The following is a 17,046-nucleotide window of genomic DNA, read 5'->3' on the forward strand; positions in this document are numbered from 1 at the left end:
CTTTTCCAGCCTTGCTACCTTCCTAACCACTCCCCAGACTGAATGATGTTTCCTAAGTGTGCTGATGTGCTCTTGCAATTCTTCTGTTTAAAAGTATTTATGGGCTTTCTTTTGCCATAGATTAAATAGGAACTCATAACTGTCCCTGGATAGAAAAGAGGTGGAGACCTGTGATATTGGGATTTATAATAAAAAATGTATATTTGGTCTTTGTCCCCTGAAACCCTTGGAATTTCCTAAGTGATGGGAGTGATAGAATGTCTTAATATTCATACACACCCCTTTCAACCACATCTGAATTTATGTTAATGAGGTACCTTTGGAAAGCATGGAAAGACAGGGGCTGGTTGCCAGGGGACCCAACCAGGAATAGAAGTTTGGAGCTTTCAGTCCCACCCCCATCTCCATCCCCCCACCCCACCCTCAACCTCCAGGGAGAGGAGTGCAGCTGGGGGTTGAATTAATTGCCAATAGCCTATGATTTTATCAATCATGCCTATGTAATGAACTCACCATAAAATACCAAAAGGACAGGGTTTGGAGAGCTTCTGAGTTGGCGAATACACATAGGAGTTGGGAGAGTGGCACCGTTGGAAAGGGTGTGGCAACTCCACATATCTTGCTCTGTGCATTTCTTCCTTCTAGCTGTTCCTGAGTTATAAATATCCTTTTATAATAAGCTGGTAGATGTAAGGAAGCTGTTTTCTTAAGTTCTGCGAGTGAGTCTAACAAAGTAATTGAACCCAAGGGAATATGATGGGAAACTTTGATCTATTAGCGGTCTATCAGAAGCCCAGGTGATCCAAACCTGCTCTTGCCTTCGACATCTGAAGTGAAGGAGGGGCCAGCGTTCTGTGACTGAGCTCTCAACCTGAGGGATCTGGTGCTGCCTCTGGGTAGATAGTGTCAGAATTGAATGAACTGTTTGCTGCTGTGAAACACACACGCACACACACACAAACTGGATCCATCCCTGAAATATTCTTATCATATCAGTCAGAATTCAAAAAGGAAACTACTCCAGATATTTTAAGCAGGAGGAAATTTAACAAAGGAATTAGGTGTTTATTAAAATGTTGTAATGGCTTAAAATATAGCCAGATCTCCAAGAATACCATCACAACTGGGAGATGGTATCTTTGCCAAAATCAGGGAATCAGAACACACCACTATGGCCACAATTTAGGTATTTGGAAGCTGCTACCATCACCACAATAACAGAGGATGCATGAAATTAGCAATTGGACAGTAAAATGCTGCTGCAGAAAAGCTCCACAGTGTCAACAGAAAACAACCAAGAGCTTCAGGACTATAGCCTCTGCCTCAGCTTCACCTTCTCAATTTTGAGTGGTACATGTAATTGGTGTAACCCAATTTGCATCCAAACCTTTGGTTGCAAGACAATCTAGAAAAGTGTTCTTTAGGTGCCCCCAAAAATAGCACAGAAGGTAGGAATGGATGCTAAGTGCCCAGTAATCACACCCAACATGCCTTTTCCTTGCCCTCTGTTATTGCACAATATTCTGCTTTCCCCTTTAACCCTATGAGGCCTCATCTCTACCTGTTCCTTGCATATTGTTGCTGCTCAGGACTCAATTCTTGTCTACTCAGTATTCTCTTTCTGGGCAGTTTCAGACACTCATTATGTAAGGATTCCAAAACCACTCTCTCCAGCCACGTCTCTTTCACACATGGTACCAATATTTCCCACTGCCTCCTGGATTTCTGCCTGGATATGTCATAGGCACCCCAAGCTGAACATATCCAAACCAAAGTGATCACTTGTCCTCAAACCCACTCTGTCTCCTGATTTCCTGATCTCAGTAAATAGTGACATAATCTGTCTCATTTCCTAAGCAAGAAACCTAGGAGCCATCCTGGACTCCACTGTCTAATACCCATGCTTACTTCCCATGTCTAATTAATCCACAAGTTGTGAAAATTGAATATATTAAATTAAATGTCTCATATACCCACCCATTTCCACTATTATCTCCAGCCTGAACTCCAACGGATTTCCAGTCTTATCTTCTTCTACCTCTCCTCCACACTGTATTCAGCAAGCTTTGTCAAAAACATACATCAGATCTCTGAATTCCCTTGTGGCTCTGTATACCCAGAGCCACTAATATGGCTTCTAATGTCCCCAGGCTAATATTCAGCTTGTGTTTACCTGTACCGCTAGTCATGCTATTTGTTTAGATACTGAAATTCTCCCATACTTTGGAACTATCTCACCTTCTCACTATCCATCAAATAGTTAATGCTGAATCTGTTCTGATTGGCTGAGGCTTATGTCAATCAGTTTTCCAGAAAATACATGATTGGGTACTGCACTGGCTTCCATAGTCAGAGGGTTGGCTCATGCCTGTGTCTTGGTGCACCCCTCCTTGAAACCCCAGGAGAGTGTTGCTTGGAGATCATCCTTGTGTTCCTTAGCACACCACCTGGATTTGCATCCCAAGCTCCAGGCCTTGCCCTGGTGAAGTCCCCTACCAGAGTCTTCCCAGGCTCTGTGGTAGGGGGTAACATTGGCCCTGATGGACATGCTGACGGCCCAGGTCCCTCTAAGGCTATGACCAACTACCACCAGCCAGTGCTCCCTCAGAGTCCTCTTCACCTGGCCACTTGTGGGAACTTCAGCCTCTGTTGGACTTGGATTCCCAGGGTATGGGGTTAAAAGAGGGACAACAGATGGGGAGATGATGAAAGGTCCCTACAGGGCCTGGTCAGGTGCCAGGCTTCCTCAGGAATGCTGGATACTTCTCAGATAGGCACGTGTAGGGATGGTTTGGAGACCAGTGTGAAATTCATCCCTGTGGAGTTCCTCCTTTGTTTATTGGAAGGGCATGGTTAAATACCACCCCATAACTACCTGTCTTAGGCATTTAAATATTAATTTCATTGCTGAAAGGGAGAGCTAATGGGTATAGAGTTCCAGCTCTGTTCTACTGTAAATGCAAATTAATTCAGTGGAGGACAATAGATACCTTAATTTTCATTTTACAGATGAATAAACTGAAGCACAGAGAGGTTATTGACAACCTAAATGGCTGAGCCAGGTTCTACACTTGCAGCTCAGTACTTAACTGCCAACGGGAGCCTCTCATCCAGCCCGAAGGAGTTGGTCAGACTGGAGTGAGCTGTCCCAGCATATCATTTTCATGATTCAGTCAATGCAGAGATATTGAATAGATAAAAATCTAAGACAGTATTAGAAAGGCTAAGAAATTTTGTTAACATAATTGCCATTAGTTCAGTAGATACTGGCAGAAAATTCAACATTTTGAAAAATACCACTGAAGTTAAGTGAATTCTCCTCTTAGTGAGTCTATATGTTACTTTATGTCCCACAGTTAATGTGGAACTCTTTGGAAAAGTTTTGTCACAACTCAGGGGCATCATTTATCCAATGGCAGGTACCTCAAAGAAATCACGTAAATGAACAACTGGTACTATTACTTAAATCCCTTAGTAAGCAAAGTAAAAAAGAAATTGAATAATGTCTATAAATTTAGCACATTTAGAGAATAAGTGGAATACATCTTAAATTTGGGGATTTACATAATTATTTACTAATGTGTATTCAGTCTGTTATTAAATGCTGTTATCTCACTCCTGCAAGGCTCTTCCCTTCCCCTCTCTCAAGCCTTCCTTCACAATCCGTCCTTTCACTCAGTGCTCCAGCAATTCCAGAAGCTTCAGCACCTCAGAGTCCTCCCCACTTCTTGGAACATTTTTCCCCCACAACCTCAATTCTGAGCAACAGCCTAGGAATCACTTCTTCTGGGAGGCCTCCCCTGCCCTCTGAAATCAGGTCCCTGACTACACATTAGCAGAACCCTCTAGACTCCCCCCAGCAAACCCTCATCAGACATTACTGTGATCTCTTATCCTGGCCTGCCCTGCTCACTGCTGAGTGCCAGGAGGGCAGGGCGAGCTCCTTCCTGCTCCCTGCTGCACCTCCAGGGTCTAGCAGATGGTCCTGAATGCAGTAGCTACCCAACAACTACATGTTGAATAGATGAATACCTGCATATAGTCCCTGAAAGTATTTTGCATTTACCTTTAAGTTAATAGAGAATATAGATGTTTATTTTTAAACTGACTATTGAAATTTTGCAAAAAGTTAAATTCAAATGATTTTCTAAGGGGGTTAATATTGGGTTTGGAACCTAAGGTTCTTGACTGCCCAAAGCCTTTCTCTGTGGGCTGTTATTCAATCATGCAGAACTTCTTGTTCAAGTTAGATCTTCCTTTGTTGTCCAGGGTCCTTGCTCTCCTCCCTCTACCCACAGCTCACCATCTCCAGAATCTTCCTACTGTGCCTCAGGAGGCCCCTTGTATTGGTTTGACGTGAGTAGCCTTTTTCACTTTGCTTGCTTTTTTTTTTAACATACAAATGCTGTATTTGGTTGATCTGTGGTTAAACACTTCTCGAAAGTTCAGACCTCAGCTTCTTGGTGATCTCATAAATTTTCCACAGACTGTGTGTCATTCACAACCTAAGGATCTGGAAGGAAGCCCAACTTTAAAATGCACTTCCCAGTAATTTCAGCCTGAAAGGTGATATGTCTGTTTTTCTAACATTTCAAAGTCACTGGAATGTGCATTGGCAAAATTTCCAGACCAGATTTCTGGGGAACTGGCTCACTTGTCTATGAGACACAGTAAAATTAAAGTCACTAAAATCTCAACAAACCTCTTGGCTCCTCTGCTTCAACTACATAGAGGACTGCCTTGGAGACTAACATATATATTAGCTGAGACAGGCAGGCACGTGTCCTGGGAGAAGAGTACTGACCAATTGCTATTAGGAGCAAAGCTTCTGAGAATGTCATTAAGAACATCACAAATGCTGTAAGCACTCAGACCATTGATTGATACAGCCTATCACTCATTTGTTCATTCAACACACATTTCCTGCATAGAGGCTGTGGACCAGACATTCTGCTATACCCACATGAATCAGACACAACCTTTTATCCAGTCGGACAGACAAACAAAGTGCACTGGTGGAAGTGATTCTCTCGTGGAAGGAGTAACCACCCTTGCCCTGCAGAAGCTAGAGTGTTTCTTCCTAGATTAGGCTCTGTTTCAACTGGGTCTTGAAGAATAAGTGGCAGTTCACCAGTCTTAGAAGAGTGTGGAGCCCTGGCTGGTGTGGCTCAGTGGATTAAACATTTGCCTGTGAACTGAAAAGTCACTGGTTTGATTCCCACTTGGGGCCTGGGTTGCAGACCAGGTCCCCAGTTGGGGACGGGCAAGAAGAGGCAAACAGTCAATGTTCCTCTTGCACATCAATTTTTCTCTCCCTCTCTTTCCCCTCTCTCCTCTCTCCTCTCTCTAAAAATACAGAAATAAAAAAATCTTTTAAAAAAATCTTAAAAAAAAAGAAGAAGAGAGTGAGGAGAGAACCTTAAGGCAACAGTGTGACAAAGGCATAGCATGGAGAAAGCGAACTCTGCATTCCAGAAACCCTTAGGAACTCGATGTGCTTAGAACACAGCTGCCTCTCCAGGGGCACCAGGAGCATGTCTGTGAAAGCCTGGTGAGTTCATAAGGATGACCTTCATGACCATTATGTCTAATATTCATGCATTTATCTGGCCTCTTTTTGGACTCCTTTTTTATTTTCATCTTGCACACCTCAAAGGAGTAATGAGTTCCATGTATAAACTACAGGCTGTGTTAAGTTGTACTCCCTTCTACCTGTCCTAAAATACTTCCTTAAATGATCACCAGCAGGGTCATTTCCTCTTTATACAGTTACAGCATTTTGGTGCTGCTGCCTAATCCCCAGGCTTCACGTAGATAAAGGGCGGATTTGAAAGGCCCCACTGAAGCCCCTGCTGCAGCACCTGTGCCCACCTAAAAGCCAAAATCCACCCCCACCCTTCTACCTCACACCCGCAGGCTGCATGCTGCTTTTCTGTAACTCCCTCTTTGATGACTTCCCTTGATGTTAATGTTATTCTTTTATTTGTTTTTAAAATAAAGTCAGAAAATCAATTTATTAATATGAGAACTAGATCTTCTAAGTGACTCTGGGCAGCCAGAGCAGGACATTGTACCCAGGCAGCTGGGAAGGACGGGAGCCAGACTGTTGTGTAGAAGAATCAAGATGCTGAGAGGCACCAGGTGCCGATGGCCTGGGGTGTCCATCTCCACACTAAGGACACATGTGACACTTGTACTAGACTAGCCAAGTCCGAGGCTTGCGTGGGCTTCTCCCCAGTCAGGCATGGGAGGGGCCCTGCCAAAGTGAGATTCTGGAAAGTCACCTGCTTCTGATACTGCAAGGATAAACATGTTATAGGACGGAAACAGTCCTACGGGTGGAATAAAAGATGGCTTCGTGAACAATTTCCCTCATGCCCCAGAACCCTTCGTGACTCTCTCTTGAAACAGGATGCTATTGGCCAGAGCCCTTCTGGAATTTTTAAAGGCAGAGCAGAATTCCAGTCTTGAACAATCCCTGGAGTACATCGCTAGCTCCTCGTATTTGATGTCTCCTCCTGCTGCTGAGAGGTCAAAACTTGTGTGGCTCTGCCCTGGGCCCTTTCCCCTTGGTGTCTTCGTGCTTCTTGGGTCACTTCTCCTCAGCCTTCCTGCTCTCCCTAGACAATGTCCCCCACTCCTGCAGCAGGCCATATGGGGACTAGAGAAAGAGCACAGATGCAAGTCTGACCTCAAGTGAAGGGGAGAGTGGAGGAAGGGCAGGTGGAAGCATCTAGACCAACCAGCAATCTAAGGGAATCTGACAGGCTGCAGGGGTATCCCAGAGCTCAGCTTCTATCCCAGGAGTCTGGCCCCCGAGGAACAGGCTGCCGTGCTTGGTGGCCGGGCAGCAGCGCCTGGGGAGAGCATGGCCACTTTGCAAGATGGATTTCAGAGTGCAGCAGCTGAGCTTCACACAAGCAGTTCCCTGAACTTGGAGGCCTATGAGGCCTGTGCGCACAACCGCCACATCTGGAGCCTTCTTGCTTCAGCCCTCCCTGGCCAACTTCTATTCTTCAAGTCTTAGTTTAAACATCACTTCCTCAGGAAAGCCACCCCAAACTTTAGAATTGACTAGGCTTCCTTGCTTTCTGCTCTCATAACATATAATTCTAATTCTGGTTCAGTTATCCAACTCTCCAGATGCACCCAACTCCAGAAGGGTCAGAGTGGTGTCTATATTATTCCTCACTGAATCCACAGCACCCAGCCCCTGGAAGATACTTAATATGTGTTTTCAAACATAATGAAGGGCCAGTCACTGGTCAGCTGAGATATTCAAATTGTATGACAATCTTGATTTCAGGGAATATTCTTCTGAAATTGTTCTAGATATAAGCTTCACTTTTATGGGATGTTTTCAGTGTGCAGGCTGAGTTTTCAGAACAATTTAAGAAACTCCTTCAGGAAAATATTTCAAGCCAGAGCCATGTTCCTGAGTTACAGTGGCTGTTTTTTGGACTCCGCCTCGAAACAGTCTGGAGCAAGAGCGATGGAGAGGACGGGGTCCAGTGCTCACTCGGGTCCTCGTCCTGCTTTGATCACTAACAGGATCTTAAGTTTCCTTTCTGAAAACCCTTTCTGAATGTGTTCCTATTGCATTTCCTCTTGGGTTGAGTGCCCTAAAAGACGAGATGTGGGAATGTGTTGGCTCATTCTGATGCCAGCCGGAGCCTGGACTGCGTCGCTGTTGCTATTGTTTATGGACTGCAAGTTCCAGGGTGAAGGGAACACAGGGGCAAGTGAAGTGAGTGAAGGGACGTTGTGGATAGGGACACCGTGACTCCCCAAGATGTTTTTGTGGCAGGTGGGGCCTTGGAAAATAGCACCGGTTTGAGAGAAGACAGAGTTGCCTGAAAGGGGGAGGAGGACTGCCCGAGGAGGAAGGAGAGATGTGTAAACCACCGACACCCATTCCCATGACTTTGCATCGGGTGTAAATCTAGGACCCTGAGATTGCTAGACTCTGAAATGATCATTTAGTTCCAGCTTATACTCTTCATTGGGGAAAAGTGTGGGCAGTTCTGTGGTTTGAAGCAGCACTTCCTGTCAGAGAAGTCTGTCAATCCATTTAAGATGCTCAGAACCGTGTCCCTCAAGATGTCCAACGTGCCTTAGCCAAGTTGGCCAAGGCCCTAGGAAACATTACATGCTGCTGAGAACCATGTGTGCTGGCAGAGGCAGCTCTCCTGCTCTGTGCCCAGACCAGCTCACCCTCAGCTCCCCGGAGACGGCCCACGGGGTCCCCTCTCTGCCCCCAGAGCACCCACTGGAAGCACCTAGGGACAAGAGCACCTTCCCGGGTCCCTGAAGTTGCGCGGCATGGTTGGAATGAATACTGGCACTGGAGAACCTAGAGAGATTTGGCTTCAAGCCTTGACTCCACCAAGTCAGCACTGTGACCCTGGGCTGTTTCCTTAAATGGCTTTTGCATCTGTAAAATGGAGCTATAGCGGCCTTCCTCACAGGTTTGGTATGAGAATTTCAGAAAATGTATGTCAATTATCTGGCACATAGTGAGTGTTCAATAAATGAGAGCGATTATTATTTTTTAGCTCAGCGGGGAGTGGAAACAGACCTGGGTTTGGGCCCTGGTTTTACCGCTTCTGAGCCGTCTGATCTTGGGCAGGTTACTAAGCCTTTCTGAGCCTCACTATTTGCCCTATTTGTAAATTGGGAAACATTTGTTGGTGTTGTAAGAATTAGAGTTAATTTAAGAAAGGTGGCTAATTCAGTGCCTGGCACATAGCAGTACTCAATAAAAGTTTTCTGTTGGGAGTATCTGTAGATCAAAGTAGGAATGAAAATTCTTGATGTTGGTTTGTACAGAGCAAGTATATGTTATCACAATAAGCCAACTTGAATTGTTCCGTGGGAAATAATCCTTTAAAACAGGCTGTCTTCTTTCTCTAGGTTAGACCAGTTCTGAACCCATGGACAGCAGAGGCTGAAGACTGGCCCAGGGCCTGGAGGGGTCAGTCCCTCCCCCTCTCCCCCTTTCCTATGAGGGGGCTCCTTCATCTGTTCATTTTCCAGGAGACGTTTTCTCCTCCAGCCTCAGGTCCCCTGAGGAGAGCTAGAGCAATAGGTCACCAGTATTTAAACTGCCACAGAATTTTCAGACCATGAGACTGCTGTCTCTCCCCAGTCTGGGCTGGCACGTCCCCAAGCAGGAAGGAAGCCAGGAGCTGGAGGAGGTTATAGAACAATTTTGTATCCATCCTATTTTTAATTGATTCCACAGCAGGGGAAGAAAAGTCAGAATCCTTCCTACACAACCTTTGGAGGCAGCGGTGCTCCTCTGGTCTGGAAGCCCATCTGGGAAGAGCTGGCGCTGGCCTGCGTGTGCTCAGCTTCCTCCCCACCGTGGGGGAGCTCTGGCAGCATGAGCCTGCTCCCGTCAGTGCCCGCCGAGGGCTGCTTCTGTGGGTCCCCCCTGCTCCTCTTTACACGCTGGCTTGGAAAGAGGGATAGTCCTGCCTCCGTACTGGTCTCCAAATGGTCCCAACTCTTTTTCACTTAGGTGTGACCCACAGATCAGCTAGGGCTTCCCAATCTCTTAGAGCTAGATACGCTTGGCTCAAACCCACAGCCCATGCCCCGTGGGTGTCCAAAGTCCTCCTGGGATTTCTGTGGATTCCGCTGTGGGGGCTGAGGTGGCTAACATATAATTACACTTGGTCTCTCAAGTTTTCTGCGTCTTGTAGCAGGAATATAGCCCCCAGATGGTGTGTGCAGTGTTCTGTCTCAGGATTTGGTGGTTGCAAATAATAACCAGCCAACACTACAGGGCAAACAATACACCCATGCATCTTTTAAAATTTCTGCTGTAGAAGATGGCTCAGGCATCTATCCATGGATGTGGGGTGTGTGTGTGTGTGTGTGTATTTGTTAAATATTTTTTAAATATAAACTTTGCCCCTGGGGAGGGAACTGAATAACAGAAGAACAAGGGGATGGGGGACTTTGTGCATCTTTTTAACCTTTTGAATTTTGCACCATTCACATGTATAATATGAGGTGCCTATACATGTGCAAAGCCATATATATACCATATCCCACTGATGCACAGTCTACAAGTATACACCATATCTGTTATATTGTCTCGTATAGGATGGATACGAGTTCCAGGCTTGCTAAGGCTGGACCTGCTCACTAACCGCCAGAGAGTGTAACTACGCTCCTGAGAGCAGCACTGGTCTCTAGTCAGTTTCTTAAAGGCAGAGACTGGTCATAGCTTGGTTTCTTTGGATCCCCACAGCACATAGCTGAACAAATGAATCAATGAGTGAATGAGTGATAGACAAAGACAAAACTAGACAATTCTGCAAGAAAAGGTCATGGCTAAAACAAAGTCCCCGTTGGAACCTGTATCAAGTACTGGCATGAGCTGCTGCTGTTCCCTGAACCAGCTGGGATGATGGGAGTGAGGAGCTGTGTGCCGCTGGACGATGAGCTGTCTCTCCTCTGTAGCAACAAGAACAGTTGAGTCTTTTCCAGGAAATGTGCTTTGGGCGAATGCTCTGATTCAGGAACATGTAACTCTATGGACAATTGTAGACTAGGTGCCTGAAACTAAGGCCTTAACAAGTATTATTTAAAATGTAAAATAAATGATGAAATTAAGCTTGCTCATCAGCTGGCCTCGAGATGGGGAGATAACCCTGGAGTAGCCATCGTGCCAGCTTTGAAGAGGGAGGAAGGGGCCACGAGCCAAGCAATGTGGGCGACCTTAGAAGTGGAGAATGGACTTTACCGCCCCCAGAAAGGAACACAGACCGGTCAATGCTTTGATTTTAGCCTTGGGAGAGCCACGTCAGCTTCTGACCTAGGATACTATACCATTATAAATTTATGTTGTTTTAAGCCAATAAGCTTGTGGTGGTTTGTTGTGGCTGCAAATAGGAAACCGATCCATGGGGTGTATCAATAATTCATTCTGAATCCTAACTTCAGGAAAACTCTTCTCTAAATCTTCACCACTCAGAGTTCTCAGAGAGAACTCTGCAGCTGCCACACTCAGATTTATGATGCTTTCACCATTTGTTCCAAGAACAACTTGCTTTACTTTAGTGTCAATAGAGAGTTTATCCTGGTGATTTCCATGAAAACAAGAGAATCTGTTCCAAAATTACAGTGCCCATCTCCAGAAACCCAAATGGCAGTTCTCTTTTACAACAACCCCCAAATGGCATTGCTTTTACTAAAACAATACCTACTGTGAGTACTTGTTCTCTACGCCCCCGATGCATAAACCACAGATATCTCTCCAAGCCCTTTGCCACCTGTGAGGTTCAGGCCAGTGCTGTCTCTTGCCTAAAAAAACTGAGACAGCCTTCCTCTGCCCCCATTGTATTTCCCAATAACACGATTGGAGGGATCTTTCTAGAGTCTGGTCATCCTTCTGTTTATAAACATTCCATGGCTCCCCAGTGCTCCCAGAATAAAGCACAAAATCCTCACATGGCCTCTAAGGTCCTGCGTGCTCAGCCCTGCCCACATTTCTGGCCTCATTTGCAACACACAGAGAACTAGCGCCAGAGCAGTTCTATCCCACGTGTGGTCATGGGGCACTGAAGTATGGAGCTCTGGGACAGGCTGTGCGAAACAGGTCCCCAAGGTTTTGTGGAATCAACTTTGCAGGACATAGCTGTGGCTGCTAGGGGATGAATTGTGTACCCCCAAATTTGTATGTTGAAGTCCTAACCTCCAGTAGCCCAGAATGCAACTTTGTTTGGAATAGAATCACTGCAGATGTAATTAGTTAAGAAGAGTTCATACTGGAGTAGGGTGGACCCCGAATCCAATGTGACTGGCATTCTTATATTAAGGGGAAATTAGACATAAGCACGCACACAGAGAGCATGCCGCTTGAGGACTGGCTTGATGCTGCCGCAAGCCAGGGAACTTGCAGAAGCCGGGAGACGGTGCTGGAACAAATCCTTCCCCAGCACTTTTGGAGGACGTGTGGCCCTGCCGACATGTGAATTTTGGACTTACAACCTCTAGAATTGTGAGGCAGTAAGTTTCTGTTGTTCTAAGCCACCTAGTTAGTGGTATTTAATTACTGCAGCTAATAAACTAGGAAACTAATACAGTGGCCTCACTAGTTTCTCATCAGCTTCAGGTTTCTCCAGCATTTGCCACTGATCCACATAGCTCTACATGCAGCCATAGACTCTCTAACACTGGTTTTCAACTTCATGGAAACCAGTTGCTAAAAAGAATTCATGAAAGGAGATAGATTAGTCGGTTTTCCCTCAGTGGGTTCATTTTGCTCTCTTCCTCCTCAGAGATACTGAGGCCTCATCGACAACTCAGTATTTGCAAAACATCAAATGTTGCAATGAGAACAAAGAATGGATTTAATCTCTTTCCTTTGCTCCTGTCTCTTTCTTCCGTGCAGTCCACCCTAATCCTGTGCTCTCTCAATTAAAACCCTAAATGGACTTGACTCCGCAATCCCAGTTAATGACAGATGAGGCTGGCTTGCATGTCTATTCACCAAAAATGGCCCTGAGCAAAATTTGTGTATGAGAAAAAACTCTGCCAGGGGATTAGTAAACACAACCGGCCACTGTCCCCGCTTAGGCAGCATGACTCGTTCCTGTGTGGGATCCAGGGGGCTTATTCTCAGGCAAGTCCTCCCTTCTCCTTGGAGGAAGATAAATTGGGCACAAAGGCCTTACTCTGGGTGGGTGTGGATGGAGCAAGCGGCCAGGAAACAGGTCAGGAGCTCATGCCAGACTTGCTTATCCCAAGCCCTGAAGGTGATCTCTAGGCGGAGACATGCCTGTAGGTGAGGCTGATGAGGTGAAGGCCAGGTTAGGGGAGACAGAGGAAAGGGAGAGAGGAGGAAAAGTAAACAGTAGAGACAAGGACTACAAGTCATAAGGAATAAACTGAAAAGAAAGTGGTGTTAGAGCCCACAGAGAGAAAGAGAGCCTGGGGCTGCCTGACCCAGTGTCCTGTGGTCAGGCCTCGGAGACCATCCGCAGGCTCCTCGGTCTGGTCCTTGTCAATCTGGTCAGCCTCAGCGGGTCTGCGCCCCAGACAGCCTGGCTCTCCATGCGGAAGGACCAGATATTGTTGCCATGTAAGAGTCTCAGTAAAAGCCAACCCGCATCCCTGATGTTTTCCCCATAAGCCCACTCTCTGCCTCAATTTTCTTTGCCATTTGTCCCTATGGATTCAATCTTTGTGTTGGAGCAAACAATTAAAGCTAAGGTTTCTTGAGTATGTTCATGTTCCATGTGCTGTTCTAAGTGCTGTTCATGTACTAATTAATTTGCACAATAGCTTTGTTAGGTATGTGCCATTATCATCATCTCCTCATTCCAGATGAGGAAACTGAGGCACAAATGGTGAAGTAACTCATCCAATGTCATCAAGCTGGTAAGTGGTAGAGGCGGATTGTGAACCCAGTCTGGCTGGCTTCAAAGTCCACGTTGTTCCCACTGCACTACACTAATTCCCAAAATGAAAACAAGTACATCAGGAAGTTTACCACCATGGCTTCCAACGCCATGTGTCACTTACTAATTGAATTTTTTTTTAAGGATGAGAAGTTGTTTTGAAGATAATTAATGAGAAACATTTGGAACCTTGGCCTCTGAGCATCTTTCTGCTGTCCTCCAAATGGGTTCATTAACAATTACTCTTCATACTCGTGTACCCACCCCCACGCACATACCCCTGAGAAAGGCAGATCCCACAAATCATAAAACTTAGTCTCATTCATTTGTCATACAGTATATAGGCACAGGTCATCAGGCTGGCACAGCTATTACATCAAGTATCATTACCCAATTATGGGAAGCCAAATTACAGCACCGGGTGGTAGAAAAACGAATGCTTGTCATCAAGTTTACCGACACTTTTCTCTAAGGAAACATAGTAACTAAAAAACATAATAACTAAAGTAATAACTAAAAGTGGTGAGATTACATAATGGTATTATTACCAAAAACAATAATAGCAACTGTCCCAAGAGTAGGCAGTCCTCTCTCGAGCAACCATTATATGTTAGAATAGAATTCTAGATGTATTATCGTCATTTCATAGCAAAACTCAAACAAACTGAGGAAAATTCCCAGGTCCCAGGAAAGAAGTAGAAACTCAAACCCAAAAAGTTGAGCAGGCGCTAAGGCAAATGGTCGAGAGGAATGTCTGAAGCAGGTGCCAGCGGAGAGGATGGGTTTTACGACCTGTAGAAGAGAGAACTTGTCTACAAGCTGCCCCAGGTAACAAGAAACAGAAACTGGCCTCTATGAACAGAGCTGAAAGCCAGAAAGGGCTTTTCTTGTCATGAAACAAGGAATAGAAAACCTTGCCCACGGTCTAAGGAGCAGCAGGAAGTTGACCATCTGCCCAGCACCGTGGGTGGGGAAAGAATAGACCTCCAGAAACCAAATTTCTGAGGTTGTATCATGTGTGGGTGTTGGTCAGAATTTCTCCAAACCATAACTGAAGAAAGTTATAGTAAAAAAAAAAACATAAAAAGTACCCAAGAATGGACCCACAAAGGCAAACTGGAACCCAGGGACAGAGACACCTGCCCACTGCTGGCCCGTCAGGCTCCAAGGGAAACTACCTGCTGAAGACGAGCTCGTGGGAAACATGTCTAGTTTCATGAAGAAAGGGGCCATCCTGAAATATGGTGAGCAGATGAAGTAGTTGGGAAAGTTAATATCGCATAAACTCTATAGAGTGGAACAACATGAAAAAGTTTTTAAATAAGTATACTTAAAATATTCAAAAAGAGGAAAATAAAAAGACACAGAGCATTATCAGGACATAATGAAAAAGAAACATGCAAATTCAAGAAAGCAGAGCTTTCTGACATTATATAGGTACACCTGAAAAATACAAGCCGTGAATGGGAAACGATGGTGGTGCACAGTAAAGAGGGTGGGGCAAACTTAATGCAGAGAAACCAATGGTCTTCCTGTGCAGGTAAGAGCGATAGCCACTTAGCATATGTAATAGCAGAGACCTAATTCATAATCGCCACAATAACAAAAATATAAAACACCCAGAAATAAATATGAGAAATACTTACCATCTACATGAAGAAAACTTTAAAAGCTACTTAGAGATGAAAAGAAGACAAAAAATGTAAATACAAATTTTATTTATACATATAGGAAGATAAGACATTAAAAAATGTTTAGTCCTAAGTTCACCCATTCTTGTTTGTTTATTTTTCAGAAAGAGACATTGAAAAAATAATGGCCAAAGGTTTCCCAAAATTTAATGAAAACTATATACCCACAGATTCAGGAAGTTCAGCAAAACCTAAGCAAAACAAAGACAAACCACAGGACTACCTGCTCCCGGGAGGTGTGGTTCACGTTTCTCTGCTTCCTGGCCCTCGGCCTCAACGACGTGCCGCCATATCCTCTGTCAGACCAAGGTGCACCCAAGCTTGCTGCCTTTCTTTGTATTTATCGGACCCACAGGTACCAGGGTCACACTGGGTATCTCGTACCTGGCCCGTCATTCAATCCAGATATCTGTTGGGACACATAAAATAACCCAGACGCCTGGAACAGACTGGGCCCCAGTAATCAATACAAGTCCTACTCAGTGAATGCAGATGGCAGCAAACTGAGGAAGGAAGGCCTAGGCTTCTAACTGAAACTCTGAAGCTGCTTAGAATGAAGGTCTTCCAGGAGCCATCTGCACGATTTTCCACTGAACCAGGAAAGAGTTCTCCTCCAAAGGCACAAGATCGTGTGGATACATTGCATTCAGGTTTATGCTGATTAATAAATATTTGAAACTGGGGGTGGGGGAGAGAAACAATGGAAGCCAAAAGAAAATGAAGTGACATCTTTAAAGTGCTGGAAGAAAAAAAAACTGTTAATCTAGAATCTATAACTAACAAACATGTTTTCCAAAAGTAAAGACAAAAATAAAAACATTTTCAGGCTTGCAGTAAAAGAAGTGAAAGAGGATATTTTTAAAGCTGAAAGAAATAATCCCAGATAGAAATTTGGATATGCACAAAGGAATAAAGAAAACTAAAAATGGTAAATATTTAGTATAAAGTGATAAATATAAAATACTTATTTCTAATTTTTAAATTTCTTTTAAAAGACAATTGATTGTTTAAAGCAAAAATAATGACAACATATTGTGGAATTTATAACATACGCAGAGGTAGAATAAACGACAATGTTAATAATACAAAGGATGGAAGGGGGGAGTGGAAATACACAAGTGTAAAGTGGTATAATATTTGAAGACAGATTGTGACAAGTAAAGATAGTTATTGTGAACCCCAGAACAACTACTATGAAAATAAGTTAATTAAAAAAAGGCTATCATCAATAAGACAACAGAGGAGAAATGATAGAATATAAAAATACTCAAATCCAAAAGCAGATAGAAAAAGTGGGTAGAAAAAGATACAAAGAAGGAAAACAGATCAATTAGGTCAAATAGAAAACAAATAGCAAACTATTATATTTAAATCCAACTATCAATAATTATATCAAATATAAATTGCCAAATATTAAAAATAAAAAGCTGAGGTTGCCAAACTTGCTATTCTCAACAAGTGTTATCTACAAGAAAGCCCACTTTAAATACAAAAACTCAGAGACAGTAAAGGCTGGAATAGGAAAAACTATACTAGACAAACAGTAATCATAAGAAAATGGGAATGGCTATACTTATATCAGATTAAATGGATTTAAAGCCAAGGGTTACTGTCAAAAATAAAAAAGGCATTTTGTAATAATAAAGTGGTTAATTCATTAAGAAGACATAAACCTACATATTTATACATTCAAAGAACAGTTGGGAAAAATACATAGAGCAAAAACTAACAGAACTGGAAGAAGAAATACAAAATTTCAATGCTTTTTTTCAGTAATTGATAGAATGAGTAAATAGAAAATCAGTAGTGATATAGAAGATCTGAACCACAATTCCTCTATTTAATGGTTATAGAACATCACAACCCAAAACAGCGAAAAAGTATCTTCTTCTCAAATGCACATACATAATCAATCTATAGGTAATGACACTGAGCCATCA

General features: G+C 43.9%; 1 pseudogene; it reads left to right on the plus strand.

Moving 5' to 3' along the window:
* The first annotated feature begins 12,789 nt into the window (after positions 1–12,789).
* On the plus strand, positions 12,790–15,636 carry LOC123824938 (annotated as a pseudogene).
* Positions 15,637–17,046: the final 1,410 nt, after the last annotated feature.

This window comes from Phyllostomus hastatus, unplaced genomic scaffold (assembly GCF_019186645.2).
Source record: "Phyllostomus hastatus isolate PE091 unplaced genomic scaffold, TTU_PhHast_1.1 phas_contig_58, whole genome shotgun sequence".
NCBI classification, from domain to species: domain Eukaryota; kingdom Metazoa; phylum Chordata; class Mammalia; order Chiroptera; family Phyllostomidae; genus Phyllostomus; species Phyllostomus hastatus.